At 35.7% G+C, this 17,814-nt stretch overlaps 1 non-coding gene across 1 annotated transcript; it reads right to left on the bottom strand.

Moving 5' to 3' along the window:
- Positions 1 to 13,245: 13,245 nt before the first annotated feature.
- On the bottom strand, positions 13,246 to 13,352 carry LOC111775510 (U6 spliceosomal RNA). The gene has a single exon (XR_002811217.1). It is a non-coding gene; the product is annotated as a U6 spliceosomal RNA (small nuclear RNA).
- Between the last annotated feature and the right edge of the window lie 4,462 nt (positions 13,353 to 17,814).

The raw sequence follows: 17,814 nt of genomic DNA, 5'->3' as shown, positions 1-17,814 counted from the left end.
GAGGGCATAGAGGAATTTGCAGATTCAGAAGGTGGAAGTAGACTGAAGGATTTAGAGTGTTGACAGAGATATTTGACAGTATTGGTGTTGATCCATTCCCAAACTTCTGTTTATAAACTTCATTTCAGCAGGATGCTAAAGGGATTAAACAGAGACCACAGCAATAACAGACAGAAGGTGAAGATATCCATCTGAGTGTGATGTCCTGTCGCATGCTTCAAGAGGTCTCGAAAGAGCTTCTTACAAACTCATTCATAGGAAATTTCTCTTGGCATGTGTGGAGGAACTTGTAGCACTGACTGATAGACTGGCATTGTCTGTCTTTAATTTCTTTGGTTATTGTGACTGATATTTAAGCAAATTTTGTCATGACAAAAATTAGGTTTAACTGTGATTTAAGTACAACGTGTAGTATGAGGTTTGATGATACATCAAGGCACTTAGCCTAGCCGACCCCAAAGCAGACTGCACTTTTAATTTTTGTTCTTAACTTTATGCTATAAATACGGGGCATCATATTTTAAGGTGAAAGTCCAGTTGTTGACCATAAAATTTAAATTTCACCGATCGGTATTATTTTTTTCATTTTTCTTTATGAGAGGTGTGAATCACTCAAGTTGTAAAATAATCCAACTCATGACATTATCTGAAAAAATTATTGAAGTCCCAAAAACTTGAAATGTAAAATTTAAAGAATAGTATATTATTTTATATGCCACATGCAGAATATTGCCACACAGTGAATCAAAGTGGAAATTTGGCAGTTGTTCATATAATTTGGAATGAAAACCAGCTAAATATGACCAGGTAAGAAATCAAACTGAAAAATTCAGGTCTCAGAGTGAGCTTTCACCAAAGAAACTTCTTCCTATATTAGAAAAAATGAGTACTCATACCCATACTCCTATGAATACCTGATTCTTTCTCCAAACATATGTGTGCTCAGAATACGGCCATGACCTTAGTAATATCTGTTGGGGTTTGTAAATATTTTAAGAAGACAGTGATTTTGAAATAGTTCAAAATGAACATATATTTTTACCCCTTAGCTTTCTTTTTCTTTGTGGGTATTCAGTGGCAAAGTAAATTTGAAACCCTAATCTGCATCAATGTTTATAGCTTTGCCCCTGGGTATATGAGGGAGTGGCTATTGCAAGGCAGTGCTTCTTATTATTTTTAGCAATGAATGTGTTACGACAGCCTTTCAGTAATGCAGCATAACTCCATTACTAAACAACTATTGTTTTTAGAAAAATAGACTGTATCTGTGCATTTCAAATGAAGCACTAAATTAAAGCAACAGCACCGATAAGTTTAAGAGAAACAAAGGTCTTTTTTCCATCGGGTAGTAGACCTGAAGGCTTGGAAGAATTGTTTCAACAGAAAGGAAATTCTGATTGTAGCTGTCAAAAAGAAGATATTTCAAAGCACTTGTCAAGTAGTTATATAGGCAAGTAGCTGGAGAACTGGAAAGAACCATCGGCTCTTAAAGGGGAGAGGAAAGGTGGAAGGGCATGAGGCTGATTGCCACCTTTGAAACACACGAGGGAGCAGACTTAATCCCTGGGTGCCTGTAGCTCTAAAGGTCAAATACTTTGGGAACTCAGTCCACTGACCACATTTCCTGGGACATTACCCTGCCTTCTCTGTGAAAGCAATACAGCCTCATCCCAACTATCTTAGTTACTTTCTTAAGAACGGAGGAGGCAGAAGAGTAGCATGAAAGGAGTGATGGACTGGATATCAAGACACTGGGTTCTGGGCCATGGTGTGAAATGTTGTGACCCTTTAAGCCCTTGGTTTGTTCATCTATACAATGAAGAAACTGGACTAGATGATCCCATCTAAGACATTTATGTCTCCAAACTCTGAAATTGGAACAAACTCATGTTTGATTTGAAAACAGTGTATAATATTTACAAATATTTCCAATGTGAGTGTTATTTCCAGCCTAAGATCCTTCTTGAAAATAGCACATTATAAAGTTCACTTGCAAATGAATAGTTCTGTGTTCCCATATTCTCACCAAGCAGGGGCCTATTCTTAAAGTTTGAACAGAATTAGTTAGCCAGAGACCCTTTAGAATTCCAGGGAAATGTAATATGAAAGGGAGTTGTGTCTTCCAAGCATCGGGTGAGTGAAGTTATCTCTGGTATGTAATATTGGAAGCAAAATTGCCCATTATGTCTCCTTTCTGTAGGCCCAAGTACACGTATGTACATCCAGCACCTGCTCCTTGGGAAATAAAAGTTCAATCTTTCTGAACTTTCATGAGACTGAGTACAGAAGATAACCATTCCTTTATTTGGTAAAGTTGGGGCTTTGAAACTAGAACTTTTTCATTTTTATCATATTATATAATTACTGTATAATTCAATGTGCAGTAATATATAGCTTATTTAATAGAGGAAATAAATGTACTAGAATTGTTAGTTATAACATCCTGTTTGGTGACGAGTATCCACAAATTCCCCCACCCAGGACAGGTGAATGATTAAATACTAGATTTCTGGAAGAAAATGAGGGACAACACAGTATGTTAGGAGTCTTAGCTTAGATAGGAATTTTGTTATTTTGTTTATCCTAAAGAACATTTGAAAATTGCTTTCTGTAGAGATGACAGTGAGCGTACCATTAAATTCAACACTTTTGCTTCAAACCCATAGAAATAATAAAGAAAGTGTAGAAAGAGATAACCAGAAAACACGACTGGATCCCCAAACAAACATTCTAAGGCAAAAAATAAAGAAACTCAAAGCCACAAGCAGGGCTGATGCCCAGGGCTTGCTGGTCTCTGGGCTGGAGGCTGGCAACCAGGCTTTTGACTCCTGCAGGGGAATGGGACCACAAGTTCTGAGCTGGGCTCACCACCTGAAACCAAGGCTTGTTCTGGGGCTCTCACACCCACAAAGAGGCTGAAAAAATGGCTGCTGATCTGTTGCCATGCCTATATCTATATTAAAGCTCTCATCTGGGCTAGGCAGGAGGAAAAAAACAGCCTCATGACCAAGAACTGGACTAGACGGCCTTTGACTCCGTGCCTGGATTTTCATTGTCTTTGTTATCACAGTGAAGCTCTTAAAAACACACGTAAGACCAGGCTGTGGTCTAAGATGTGTGCATGTGGTGGTGGGAGGGGTGGGTGGAGGTGACTGGAAAAGTCTTAGCAGGGAGGGCAAAGGTGTAAATACTTATATACTAAAATACGTTACTGTTATTTAGTCAGAGCTTATCATGTGAGGAAAAAGTACCTCTCAAACACAGACATACGTATTTTTGTGTGTATATATGTTTACATATCTATTTGTGTGTATATGTGTGTGTGTGTATAAATATGCATATATATATCTCCAAAAAAATCAGGGTTCTCTTAGCAAGAGAAAAAGGGAGGATGATATTGGGTAGACAACTAAGAGTATCTTGTATGAATTAAAGAGACGTTTAAAATTCTATTGTTTCATTGAAAAGACAACATATAACATTGTTCTACAGAATCTACAGACAAGCTTTACCAAATCCTCTGTTTTACACAGTGTTTGAGAGAATAGAAAAGGTCTTGATGTCAAAATTGGACAAAGAAACAAGAAAAGTTATTGACCAATATCACTGAGAAACACCGATGCAAAAATTCTAAATAGAATACTCTATCAATTTGGTTTCAGCAGCATTTAGATGAAGAAACATTGTGACCACATAGAAGGGTTTTATCTAGGAATTCAAGGGCAGAAAATCTATTAATTGGAACATTTCACATTAGCAGATAAAAGAAGAAAAAACCCCAATTATCTCAATGGATGCGAAAAAGCATTCAGTGAAACTTAACCCTCATTCGTTATAAAAACCAAAACAGACAGGAACTTTCTTAATTTGATTACGGGTAGTCATCAGAAATATACTGTAAAAATCATACATAATGGATAAATTTTAGAAACTTTTCCATTAAAGATTAGAACAAGATAAGGATGCTTACTATCATTACTTCTGGTCAACATTATACAGGTCATCCTCAAGCCAATCTCATAAGACAGGGGCATAAAATAGGCACGAGAATTTGAAAGGAAGAGACCAAACGTCCTTATTTGTAAACAATGTGATTGTATACTTAGAAACTTTAAGATATTAGTCTTACTAATAGTGATAACCAGAGTAATGAAAGTTAAACCAATAACTTTTACAACGACTTGGATTGGAAAAAAATTAAAAAGTCTAACAATCCCAAATCTTGGCAAAGATGTGGAACAAAGGAAATTTTCAAACATTTTTGACAAGAACATAAATTGACACGGTCAATTTTGAAAGAACTTTGGCAATATATAGCATTATCTTGAAGATTCATATGACATTCAATCCAGCAATTTCATTTATAGATATGTTTTCCAGAGAATTTCATGCACATGAGCACAAAGGATTATGTATAAGAAGTGTCTTTGAAGCATTAATTGTAATAGCAAAAACGAAACAAAACATAACAACCCCCCCTCAAAACCCCAAAGCAAAACAAAACCCAAACAGCTTACAAAAGTGGAAGGAATAAATTATAATATATTTATACAATATACAATACTCTACAGCAGATAGAACTGATGACTTATAATTACATGTATCAACATGGTTAAATCTCAACAGTACTGTCAAAAAATACAAAGTGGATGATAGAAAAAATACAAAACAGGATGATACTGTTTGTTTGAAAACCTGTGAAACAATGCCATATGGTTCTAAGGGGATATATATAGGCACTAATAATATGAAAATTGCAAGAGAAATATGAGTGTTAATTTCAGGATAATGGTACCACTGGGAAGAGATGGAGATGGGAATAAGAAAGCTGCACAGGAGACTTCTATGATGCAAAACAATCTAAGTCAAACATAGCAAAGTTTAATAGGTCTGGGGAATGGGTACAGGAGTGTTTTTATGTTGTTTTCTGTATATTTCCTTTGAAATATTTTACAAGATGTATAAGCAAGAATTATTATATATCTCTAGAGGAAAGTTTTGGGTGCTTCCTTAAGATGAGGTAATTTTTTTCTCTTAACTGTTGAATGAAGTTTGAAATGCATTTATCTGAGAGAGAGATAAAAAATATCTGTCTCTTGGAGTTTCTGAAAACCTACACCCCACTACTTCAAGGTATACTTATGCATATAAATTATTTAGGAAGCCAAAGAAATAGTTGAATTTTCCAGTTAATCAATAGATTGATTTATACCTCTAGTTTCTTTGCGTAAAGGCTCTTTAGGCCATTAGTTCACTTAAGAAAAACTTCTATAGTTCAAATAACAACAAAAAGGTCTTTTGGGCATTCTAAATCGTCAGGGCTCCTAACAATTAATTTACATGTCACTGACACTATATTTTAGCAATAGCTTTAATAATAGATAACATTTTTGAATACTTAGTAGGCACTTTACACATATTTTATTCAATCTTTCTAATAGCCCTATTATCTTCATTTTATATTATAGGGAGCTGATGTTTAGGAGTGTAATAATCTTTTTGAGGCCACAGAGACAAAAAATGGGAAAGACAGTACTCAAATTTGGGTTTTACTGATTTCACAACCTCTTCTCTAAAAGCTGGCTAGCACAGGTTCTCACTGAGAGTCACAAAAAGGATTTACTTAGATTTATGTTTTGTCTAGGGAATTGCTCCATAAACACTCAATTAAGATCTTAATGGTTGTATAATGTTCCAGTATTTACTTAACAGGGGCTGGGGTTTAAACATCTGTTAATATCTTAGACCTTGATAAACACTGAACTGTACAAGTAACTTGAAGGTACTAACGAGATTTCAACAAGTTTATCAGAGCAACATTCTTTGTATTTATTTTCTTCTTGTGTATAACAGATATGCCCTCATTATAGTCCGACTATAAGAAACTAAATTTGTAAATTACCTCTGTTACATGAAATTAGAGGCTACTGGCTATTTTTCTTAGGTTTATTTTGAACTAGATATTCTTATATTTTGTAAACAATAATAAAGGTCAGAGTCCCATGGGATAAGTGTAAAAATCATAACCTGAGTTCTGACCACCGCAAAATGAAGACCTGATCTATAAAATTCAGAGATTTAACAGAGTGAGAAAAGTATCTGAATTTTTTTTTTTTTGAGGAAGATTAGCCCTGAGCTAACATCTGCTGCCAATCCTCCTCTTTTTCCCGAGGAAGACTGGCCCTGAGCTAACATCCGTGCCCATCTTCCTCTACTTTACATGAGGGACGCCTGCCACAGCATGGCTTGCCAAGTGGTGCCATGTCTGCACCTGGGATCTGAACCGGTGAACCCTGGGCCACCGAAGCGGAACGTGTGAACTTAACCACTGCGCCACCAGGCCAGCCCCTGAATTTTTTTTTTTTTATTAATGTTATGATAGATTACAACCTTGTGAGATTTCAGTTGTACATTATTGTTAGTCATGTTGTGGGTACACCTCTTCCCCCTTTGTGCCCTCCCCCCTCCCCCCCTTTTCCCTGGTAACCACCGATCAGATCTCCTTGTCAATATGTTAACTTCCACCTATGAGTGGAGTCATACAGAGTTCGTCTTTCTCTGACTGGCTTATTTTGCTTAACATAATACCCTCGAGGTCCATCCACGTTGCTGCGAATGGGCCAATTTTGTCTTTTTTAATGGCTGAGTAGTATTCCATTGTGTATATATACCATATCTTCTTTATCCAATCATCAGTTTCTGGGCATGTAGGTTGGTTCCATGTCTTGGCTATTGTAAATAATGCTGCGATGAATATAAGGGTGCAAGGGACTCTTGGGATTTCTGATTTCAGGTTCTTAGGATAGATACCCAGTAATGGGATGGCTGGGTCATATGGTATTTCTATTTTTAACTTTTTGAGAAATCTCCATACTGTTTTCCATAGTGGCTGTACCAGTTTGCATTCCCACCAACAGTGTATGAGGGTTCCTTTTTCTCCACAACCTCTCCAACATTTGTCGCTCTTGGTTTTGTATGTTTTTGCCAATCTAACGGGTGTAAGGTGATATCTTAGTGTAGTTTTGATTTGCATTTCCCTGATGATTAGCGATGATGAACATCTTTTCATGTGTCTGTTGGCCATATTTATATCTTCTTTTGAGAAATGTCTGTTCATGTCCTCTGCCCATTTTCTGATCGGGTTGTTTGCTTTTTTGTTGTTAAGCAGTGTGAATTCTTTGTATATTATGGAGATTAACCCTTTGTTGGATAAGTGGCTTGTAAATATTTTTTCCCAATTAGTGAGCTTTTTTTTTGTTTCAATCCTGTTTTCCCTTGCCTTGAAGAAGCTCTTTAGTCTGATGAAGTCCCGTGTGTTTATTCTTTCTATTGTTTCCCTCAACTGAGGAGTTATAGTGTCCGAAAAGATTCTTTTGAAACTGATGTCAAAGAGTGTACTGCCTATATTCTCTTCTAGAAGACTTATTGTTTCCGGCCTAATCTTTAGGTCTTTGATCCATTTTGAGTTTATTTTGGTGTGTGGTGAAAAAGAATGGTCAATTTTCAATCTTTTGCATGTGGCTGTCCAGTTTTCTCAGCACCATTTGTTGAAGAGACTTTCTTTTCTCCATTGTAGGCCCTCTGCTCCTTTGTCAAAGATTAGCTGTCCATAGATGTGTGGTTTTATCTCTGGGCTTTCAATTCTGTTCCATTGATCTGTGGACCTGTTTTTGTACCAGTACCATGCTGTTTTGATCACTGTAGCTTTGTAGTATGTTTTGAAATCGGGGATTATGATTCTGCTGGCTTTGTTTTTCTTGCTCAGGATTGCTTTAGCAATTCGCGGTCTTTTGTTGCCCCATATGAATTTTAGGATTCCTTGTTCAATTTCTGTGAAGAATGTTCTTGGGATTCTGATTGGGATAGCATCGAATCTGTAGATTGCTTTAGGTAGTATGGACATTTTAACTATGTTTATTCTTCCAATCCATGTGCATGGAATGTCTTTCCATCTCTTTATGTCGTCGTCAATTTCTTTCAAGAAAGTCTTGTAGTTTTCATTGTATAGATCCTTCACTTCCTTGGTTAAGTTTATCCCAAGGTATTTTATTCTTTTCGTTGCGATTGTGAATGGGATTGAGTTCTTGAGTTCTTTTTCTGTTAGTTCATTGTTAGTGTATAGAAATGCTACTGATTTATGTATGTTGATTTTATACCCTGCTACTTTGCTGTATGATTATTTCTAATAGTTTTTCTAGGGATTCTTTGGGGTTTTCTATACATAAGATCATGTCATCTGCAAACAGTGAGAGTTTTACTTCTTCATTACCTATTTGGATTCCTTTTATTTCTTTTTCCTGCCGAATTGCTCTGGCCAACACCTCCAGTATTATGTTGAATAGGAGTGGTGAAAGTGGACACCCTTGTCTTGTTCCTGTCCTCAGAGGGATGGCTTTCAGTTTTTGTCCATTGAGTATGATGTTGCCAGCCCCTGAATTTTTAAATAAAGTATTTCCTTGCCTATTTCCCTTAGTTTTATCATTTGTGATGGACATCCTTAAACAATATATTGCTTAGTTTTATCTGTTTATGAACTTCATGTAAATCGATTCATGTGGCATGTAGTCTTCTGTGACCTGCTTCTTTGACTCAAATTTATGCTTTTGCTATTCATCCATGTTGACATGTAAAACTGTAGTCCATTTATTTGCTGCTGGGTACACTGCTATATAATAGTCTATTGTAGAGAATAAAACTACACTTTGTTCTATTGTTAAGAGGCATTTGAGTTGTTTACAATTTTTTTGATATTGATAAAACATCCAGCTTTGACTATATCTCCTGGTACATATCTCTTGTACATAAATATACAAGAATTTCTCTAAAGTATATATCTGGGAGTAAAATTACTAGTTATAGGTTTTATACATGTTTGACTTTTTAAAGTAAAGCCAAAATGTTTTTCTAATTGATTGTATCCCTTTATACTCCCACCAGTGGGGGATGAGAGTTCCCGTTTCTAAACATTCTTGCCAGCACACGATCTTGTCGATTTCTAAATTGGCTGATATGCTATGTGTATGTTGGAATCTTAAATACATTGTCATTTTCCTGATTACCGATGGCAATGAGCCATTAATGTTTCCTCTTCTGTGAAATGTCAGTTATGTATTTTGCACATTTTTTTATACTTGGTTACTTATCTTTTTCTTTTAAATTCATAGGAGTTTTACGTATATATTGGATACTAATCCTTTGTTATATGTAATGTAAGTATCTTCTCTCATTTGTGACTTGTCTTTCTGCTCCTTTATGGTTTCTTTTGACAGAATCTTTTCATTTTAAGGCTGAAAAATTATCATTTTTTTCTTTTTTTGTTGCATTTTGCTTATTAAATTCTTCTCTGAGATGACAATATTGCTCTATTTTCTAAACATTTTGGATTTTTCCTTTCACACTTATTCCTCTAATTCACCAGAAATTATTTTCAGTAGTTTTTAGCACAGTGTGAGATAGATATTTCAATTCATATTTTTCTATATGGGCAATCTATTGCCCCAGGAATATTGAACAGTATACTTTTCCCCCACAACTTACTGTCCGATGAAAATCAAGTTTTTATATATTCATGAGTTTATTTCTGGCATTACTTTTTTGTTAAATTGATTCTTTCTTCCTTTGCATATACCATACTATCTTAACTAGTGTAGCTTTACAATAAGTCTTTATACACAGTAGGGCATGTTCCTACACCTCGCTCGTTATCTTTAGAGTATCTTGACTATTGTGGGAGTTTCACATTACCATATAAAGTTTTTAATTAGCTTGCTAAGTTCCATGAAAAATCTTCTAGATCAATTTGGGGATAACTGACATCTTTTTACCATTGAGTGTTTTTTATGCAAGAACGTAAAATAATTGTCTATTCATTTGAGTCTTTCTAAATGTCTGTCAGGATGTATTCCTAGGCACTCTGCATTTTTTGTTGCTCTTGCTAATGGTATCTTTTTAAAATTAAATTTTCTAATTTATTGTTGAGAGATATTGTTTATTGATGAGAGATATCATTGTGCATTGACTTTTTTTTATGTCCAACCAGTTTGCTAAATTTGCTTATAAATATCAATGATTTACTTATAGACTTTTTGGGTATATTTCATGTGGACAATAATATCATCTGTAAGTGATGGCAATTTTCCATCTCACCGTGAGTTAATTGAGATGAGCAGAAAAATTTTCTCCTTAATCTGTTAATGTGGTGAATTTCATCAATTGATTTCCTAATATTACCAATCATGGTCGTGATGTCTCATCTTTTTCATACTTTTTTGGATTTGATTGCTAATATCCTGTTTAGGATTTTTTTAATCTATGTTCATGAATGAAATTGTATTGCTATTTTTCTGTCTTATAGTACGTTTAGCTGGTTTTGTTATCAAGACTATGCTAGCCTCATATAAAGAGTTAGGGATGTTTCCTCCTTTTTATTTTGTAAAAGAATTTGCTGACTGGAATATTCTAGCAAATATTGTTCGCAGAAGTCAACACCAAAGCATCCTCAGCTATTACTGAAGTTGTTTTAAAAGACATTGTATGTGCCTGTCTAAAGGACAATGAGATCTTTTCATCTTTAAAAGATTAGAGTTTGGGGCAACTACAGCAGCAGAGAAAGTATATCTATGGGTTGGATCTAGTAATGTTTATCTTTTCTTTTATTCTGTTATCTAGATTCTTCTGTATGATGAACGCAATTCATTTCTGTTCTGTGAGGTAGTTCACATTTGTATATGAAACCTAATAAAGGTTAGATACAAGAAAAATGGAGATATGATTCAACGTCTTCCAACTGGTCAGTAGTTTTGGAAAGTATCCAGCAATTTTAAAAAAAAGTTCTGCTTGTTAAAATTTGGGGATTTCCCTGCTGGGGAGGGTGGGTAGACTTGCAAGCTCTTTGGAAAATTGGCTTGAAGAATAACAATTGCACCTCAAGTTTCGTGATCCTCAGCTGCTGGAAAAGGAAGGAAATCTACTTTAGCTGAGGTAATCAAATACATTTTACTCTGACAGTCAGGGAGCACAGAGTACAACTATCTTCTTCAGGAACAAGTGTTCTTTGTTTATTGCCTGGTTGAAGCCCGCAGTTGTTAAATTGGGTCACCATATCAACTTATTCCAATGGATTATCATGGCAACCAATTCCGGACACATTCCCCATAAAACCTTTATTGTAAAGGATCAGCTCCTTCACAACTGCCAGAAGATTAGGTTACTTCTTGTAGTAACTGCTCATTTATGTTCTTCAGTCTCATAACAAGGACTTTTGAAACATTTTGCTGAACACATTCCATTGTTGCATCAACAAGCTAGTCTCCAAGGGAGAGCCCTTTCTAGTTTGCGTTAAATTTGAGACATAAGTGCGCTTCAGAATTTAAATGGAGTGGAATAAATAAGGGACCTGCAAAACTTGCATTTGCATTCCAGTCTAACTGCTGAGGTTTGTCAAGAGAGTCTGAAGTTATAGGAATTACTTACAGTTACTCTAGGCTTCCAATTCACAGTTATGATCTAACTAAATTTCATAGGTCATGTGTGGGGTGTCAAAAATTGAAGACCCAAGGAGTTGGAGAAAAATCACCAACCAAATTGCAGTATTGCAACATTTCTTTATATTTTCTTTCTTTCCCTTTTTCCTTGAGTACATTAAAAGAATTTTTAAGTTAAGGTACACTTTGCATACAGAAAATTTCACTCTTTGTAGTGTATAGTGAATATGAGTTTTGACAAATGCGTGCAAGACTATAATCCCCATTGCAATTAAGCTATTGAACCACTACATCACTTAAAAAACTCCCCTCAAATTCCTTGGTAGTCGACCCCTGACCCATTTCATTCCCAGATGCTGGTTGCCACTGGCATCTACTCTGCCCCTGTAGTTTTATTCTTTCCAGAATGCCATATAAATGGAACACGCACTATGTGACCTTTCTTGGTGTGGCTTCTTTCACTCAGCAATATGCATTTGAGATTCACCTAGTTGATATGTGAATTAACAGCTTTTCCCTTTTCACTGCTGAGTAGTATTCCAATGTACTGATGTATCACAATGTGCTTAGCCATTCACCTGTTGAAGAGCATTTGTTTTTTTTCTAGTTTTTGAATATTTCCTTTTTACTTTCCTTTTTTCTTTTTACTTTGTGTTAAGATTATGATAGCTTACAACCTTGTGAAATTTCAGTTGTACACTGTTGTCAGTCATGTTGTAGGTGCACCACTTCACCCTTTGTGCCCATCCCCCATGTCCCCTTTCCCCTGGTAACCACCAATCAGTTCTCTTTGTCTACATGTTTAACTTCCATCTATGAGTGGAGTCATGCAGAGTTCGTCTTTCTCTATCTGGCTTATTTCACTTAACGTAATATCCTCAAGGTCCATCCATGTTGTTGTGAATGGGACGATTTTCTCCTTTTATATGGCTGAGTAGTATTCCATTGTATATATATATACCATATCTTCTTTATCCAATCATCAGTTGATGGGCACTTAGGTTGCTTCCATGTCTTGGCTATTGTAAATAATGCTGCAATGAACATAGGGGTGCATGGGACTTTTGGAATTGCTGATTTCAAGTTCTTTGGATAGATACCCAGTAGTGGGATGGCTGGGTCATATGGTATTTCTATTTTTAATTTTTTGAGAAATCTCCATACTGTTTCCCATAGTGGCTGCACCAGTTTGCATTTCCACCAACAGTGTATGAGGATTCCTTTTCTCCACAACCTCTCCAACATTTGTCACTTTTTGTTTTGGTTATTTTTGCCGTTCTAACAGGTGTAAGGTGATATCTTAGTGTAGTTTTGATTTGCATTTCCCTGATGATTAGTGACGATGAGCATCTTTTCATGTGCCTATTGGCCATCCGTATATCTTCTTTGGAGAAATGTCTGTTCATGTCCCCTGCCCATTTTTTGATCGGGTTGTTTGATTTTTTGTTGTTGAGCTGTGTGAGTTCTTTATATAGTATGGAGATTAACCCTTTGTCAGATATATGACTTGCAAATATTTTTTCCTCAATTGGTGGGTTGTTTTTTTGTTTCAATCCTGTTTTCCCTTGCCTTGAGGAAGCTCTTTAGTCTGATGAAGTCCCATTTGTTTATTCTTTCTATTGTTTCCCTTGTCTGAGAAGACATGATGTCCAAAAAGATCCTTTCAATACTGATGTCAAAGAGTGTACTGCCTATATTCTCCTCTGGAAGCTGTATGATTTCAGGTCTAATCTTTAGGTCTTTGATCCATTTTGAGTTTATTAAAAATATGGAATGCTTCACGAATTTGCATGTCGTCCTTGTGCAGGGGCCATGCTAATCTTCTCTGTATCATTCCAATTTCAGTATATGTGCTGCCGAAGCGAGCACTCCTTTTTTTTTTTTTTTTAAAGATTGGTCCTGAGCTAACATCTATTGCCAATCTTTTTTTGCTGCTTCTTCTCCCCAAAGCCCCCCAGTACATAGTTGTATATTCTAGTTGTAGGTCCTTCTAGTTCTGCTATGTTGGATGCTGCCTCAGCACGACCTGATGAGCGGTGCTAGGTCTGCGCCCAGGATCCCAACTGGTGAAACCCTGGGCCACCGAAGTGGAGTGCATGAACTTAACCACTTGGCCTTGTGGGCTGGGCGCCTCCCTTTTTTTTTTTTTAAAGATCAAGCAGTAAGCCGCAATTTATGCAGGAATAAAACTTTTGGACAGCTTATTTCCCGGTCACATGGTGGGTCTCTCTTAGGCCTGAGATGTGAGCTGCCTTAGGTCTGGCTCTGAGTCTTGCTCTTAGCTGTGCTTCCTTTTGATTTGCCTACTAAGTTTGAGAACTACTGTATTATGCTGCGCTTGGGACTGCCTTTTCAAACCTTTCCACAGAGTTCCAAAATCACTAATATTCTTTTCATGGAAGCATGACTTTATCTCAGAACTTAGGTTGAAATAATATATTCAGTGGTGTGGCTATTTGATCAATTTCTATGCTTCTCGTTTGCTTTTATGAGAGGGGGGACTATGTCTATGAGAGGGGGACCATGTCTCCTTTTGCCTGTCATTGTTATTCCAGGACCCAGCACAACAGGGACCCCACAGGAGGCTCTCAATGCATATTTGTGGAATATATTAATACTTGCACTATTACTCTACGGGATGATTTCCCTGTACGAATTTTGGAGAAAACTGAGTTAGTCTCTTTTCTACATCTCAAAATTATTCATTCATTAACTTATCTTTATTCTATCTGTCCAGCTATCTATCTATCTCTCTATTTATCATCTATCTATGTATCTTCATATCTTTCTACCTTTTTTCAGAGGAAGAAATTCTCTCCATGACTAACCCCCTTCTCATTTCCTCATTACCATTCTCATCATCTCACCACTCTCCCTAACTCCTTTGGTACCTTGTTTTATAAATCATCACAGTTTTCTTTTTCTTTTTTTTCCTCCCTCCAATTACTGCTTCCCTTCACCCTGGAAGCGTGAGGTCCCCCATGATCTGGGAGTCATCACTCCACTCGCAGGTAGCCGGGATTGTTTGGGGCTCCAAATCCCCAGAGCCTGGGAGATGTGAGTGTGTGGGTGGGAATGGAGGTGAGGAGGCACAGGAGGGGCACTAAATTAGGTGACCTGAGAAGCAGCACCTGAAGGGGAAAATTCCCTGGGGAGATTATTGATGTGATTGCTCAGTCTGAAGCAGAGGCAAGGAGAGAAGTATCCAACTTAGACCTCAGCACTCCTTTGAGTAAAACTCTGCCTTTTCTCAACATTCGTGGGGGCAGGGTGAGAGTACAAATGGAAGCTCATTTACCTTTTGTCTAAATATTTGAGTTAACAATCAAGCTAACAAACTGTTAAATGGAATAGAATCTATCTTCTTACCTTGAAAATATACTTTAATTAAAAAAAGTGTGAAGTCCTGTGTTTATCTGACTTAAATTAGACAAAAATAAATGACAATTGGATTTAATTATTATTGCACATGTTTAGGTATTCTTTTGATGGGTTGGTGATGTTTGGATGAGTAACAACTTAGCAAAATATGACAAAACATTCTTCTTACCTTCATTTCAGCAAACTCACTAGTTATGTTATCGTGAAGATTTTAACAAAATTTGTTTTCTGTTAACAATGATGTCAAACTAAACAACTTTCTTTGAAGCATTGTAGTTCTTTGATAGTTTTATCAATTTTCATGTGGAGAAACATTGCTCTACTAAGGCGGTAGCAACTGGAATTGTCAATAAATTTGTGAAGGAATAATTAGATTTGGAAATGAACCATGAATTTTACAAACCAGGTTTAAACATTGTTATGATTTAGCGTATGAGAAATTACCATTATTACAGAAAATATTGCAAGATATTTTAATTTCATCATAAAAATTATCTTTTATATCACGAGATTCATCATCTCTAAAAGAAATATCTAGATCAAATACCGTATTTCTTGTTATTTTCTTAAAAAAATTTTAATATCAATATATTCCAAAGAAAAAAAATGGCAGTATATTTATCAGCTATAACGTAATCTATAATGACCAGAAAATAGTATAAATGAAAATTCATTTCAGAATTATTTGTATGTGAATCAACTTCACAGTCACGTGAACTTTTTTCCCTATATTTTAATTTCCTGATAATTTATTGAGATGTTACTTTTATAGCATATTTTATATATTTTTAAATTTAAATATTGTTTTCAAATTTTTAAAAAGTTAAAAAAATCCTTTACAAAGTGAAACTACTAAAGTTATATTTGTTTGTTTGTTTGTAAATTTTTCTAACTACTAATAGCAAGCAACAGTTCATATCCACAACTGTGTGTACTACAAGTTCAAAATTAATTTCATTTCCTGCCAATGTCTATGATTCATTCTTTGAGGATCTTCTGCGGTTTGGCTTAACTACCATTGTGCATCCCATATCTTGACTAAATTAAATTTAATTGCTTTAATAATGGTTAGTCAAGATTCCCGTCATGTGTCCAAGAGTGGTTTTAAAGTTACATTTGATGTTTCATGAAGATGTTCTGTCTTAGAGTGGATCCAGAAAATATTGTATATAATTTCTTAAATTGTTCCCCCAAAATGATTACTATCTGCACAGTTGAGGCCATGACTCTTAGTAACAAATTCAAATTATGCATTGTACTTGGCAGAAAGAATACTTTCTGGATTTCAGTCAAAAATGCGGCTCATGCACTTTTTTCTTCACCAACAACATTAGTATCATTATCTTAGACTTCCTCTCTAAAACTTTTAAAGTTAATATCTAAAACTTAAAGTTATTATTTATTCTTCACATAAGTCAACACCTTTACTTTTTACTTTAGGTTGTGAAAACAAGGAAATATTCACTTGTGGTATTTTTGTTTTCTTCTCCAACAGTTCAACAATATATAAAATCAATTGTTAATTTTTTGACATGACTTTTACGTCTGGTACAATTTAGTTGAACTGAATAACACTAGCTTTTTCGTATTTATCTATGATAATTTCCTTTCATTTTATTATTCATTAAATTGATAATCCCACTTTGAATTCTCCACACTGGACAGTGATCTTTTGCCATATTACTATTAGTTTTCTTCTATTTTAAGTGTTTGGCCATTCTAGCATCCAATTTTGAAATGCTTTCTCTTAAACCTAGAAAATTTCCACTGTTTTCTGTGGATATCATACTGACATTCGGCTAAATAATGTTCACATTATATTATTTCAGTAACATTACACTAATATTCTGTATTGACATTTAATTTCTTTGTTGAATCAATTGTTTGACTGTTTATTCAGGCCTAGAAATGGCATACGTGCTCTCTAGTGTATGCAGGTGATGTTTTATATTCTTTCAATTGAGAGTATAGGTGTTTCCTGTCAAATACCTTCATTGGTCAAAGCTGATCTTGAAGATTGGTTGTGAAACTTGTAACAGATGTTGAACGTCAATACACAAGTCAATGTATTTTGTCATTGTCTTTGAACTTTGTCATTCCTCTGTCTCGAATGCTCCTGTAGTCTTCCTCGTCAAAGCTTCCTCCCTCACTTAATTCAAGCCTGTACACAAATGGCCCCTCAAAGAGGCTCTTCTCGAATACCTGGTCTAATAGAACCCTACCTCCATCATTTTCTACCATCTTATTCCAGTTCATTTTTCTTTGTAGTGCTTATGTGTATTTGCTTATCATGCATCTCCCCAATGAGAACTTCAGGCTCATGAGGACAGGGACCCTGCCTGCTTTGTTCTCCACTGTATCTCCAGTATCTAGAACAGTTATTGACCTATAGTGGGCACTTACATAGTTGTGAATGAATGCAGTTTCTATTCTGAAACTTCTTTCTTTAGCTCATCAATGAATTTCCTTCCCAAAGCCCAAAGCCAAAGGGCCTTTATTATTTCCTATTATCTTAATTCCTCTATAGCAGTGATTCTCAAAGAGTGGTCCCCAGACTGGCAGAATCAGCATCATCTGGAAACTTATCGGAAATGCAAATTCTCAGGCCCCACTCCAGACCTACCGAGTTAGAAGCTCTAGGGGTGGGGCTGGGGCAATCTGTTTTCATAACGCCTCAAGGTGATTTTGACACATGATAAAGTTTGAGACTCACTGTTCTATATACTATAGGAGTTGGTGCTGTGAATTATTTTTTAAATTTTACAGTCTTGCCGTGATTTGTAATAAAGGCATATTGAATGCTAGAATTCTTATTTTTATTTTTTTAGAATGGGCAATTTGGATGATATTGATCATATATTATTCTAGAACTCCCACTTAATCTTATTCAGCAATCAAACATAGAGATAATCTTCGATTATACTTCAAAGAATACCTTAGAATTGTAACC

Source organism: Equus caballus, chromosome 10 (assembly GCF_041296265.1).
Source record: "Equus caballus isolate H_3958 breed thoroughbred chromosome 10, TB-T2T, whole genome shotgun sequence".
In the NCBI taxonomy this organism is placed as follows: Eukaryota; Metazoa; Chordata; class Mammalia; order Perissodactyla; family Equidae; genus Equus; species Equus caballus.
This window is presented reverse-complemented; position numbering and strand designations above follow the sequence as displayed.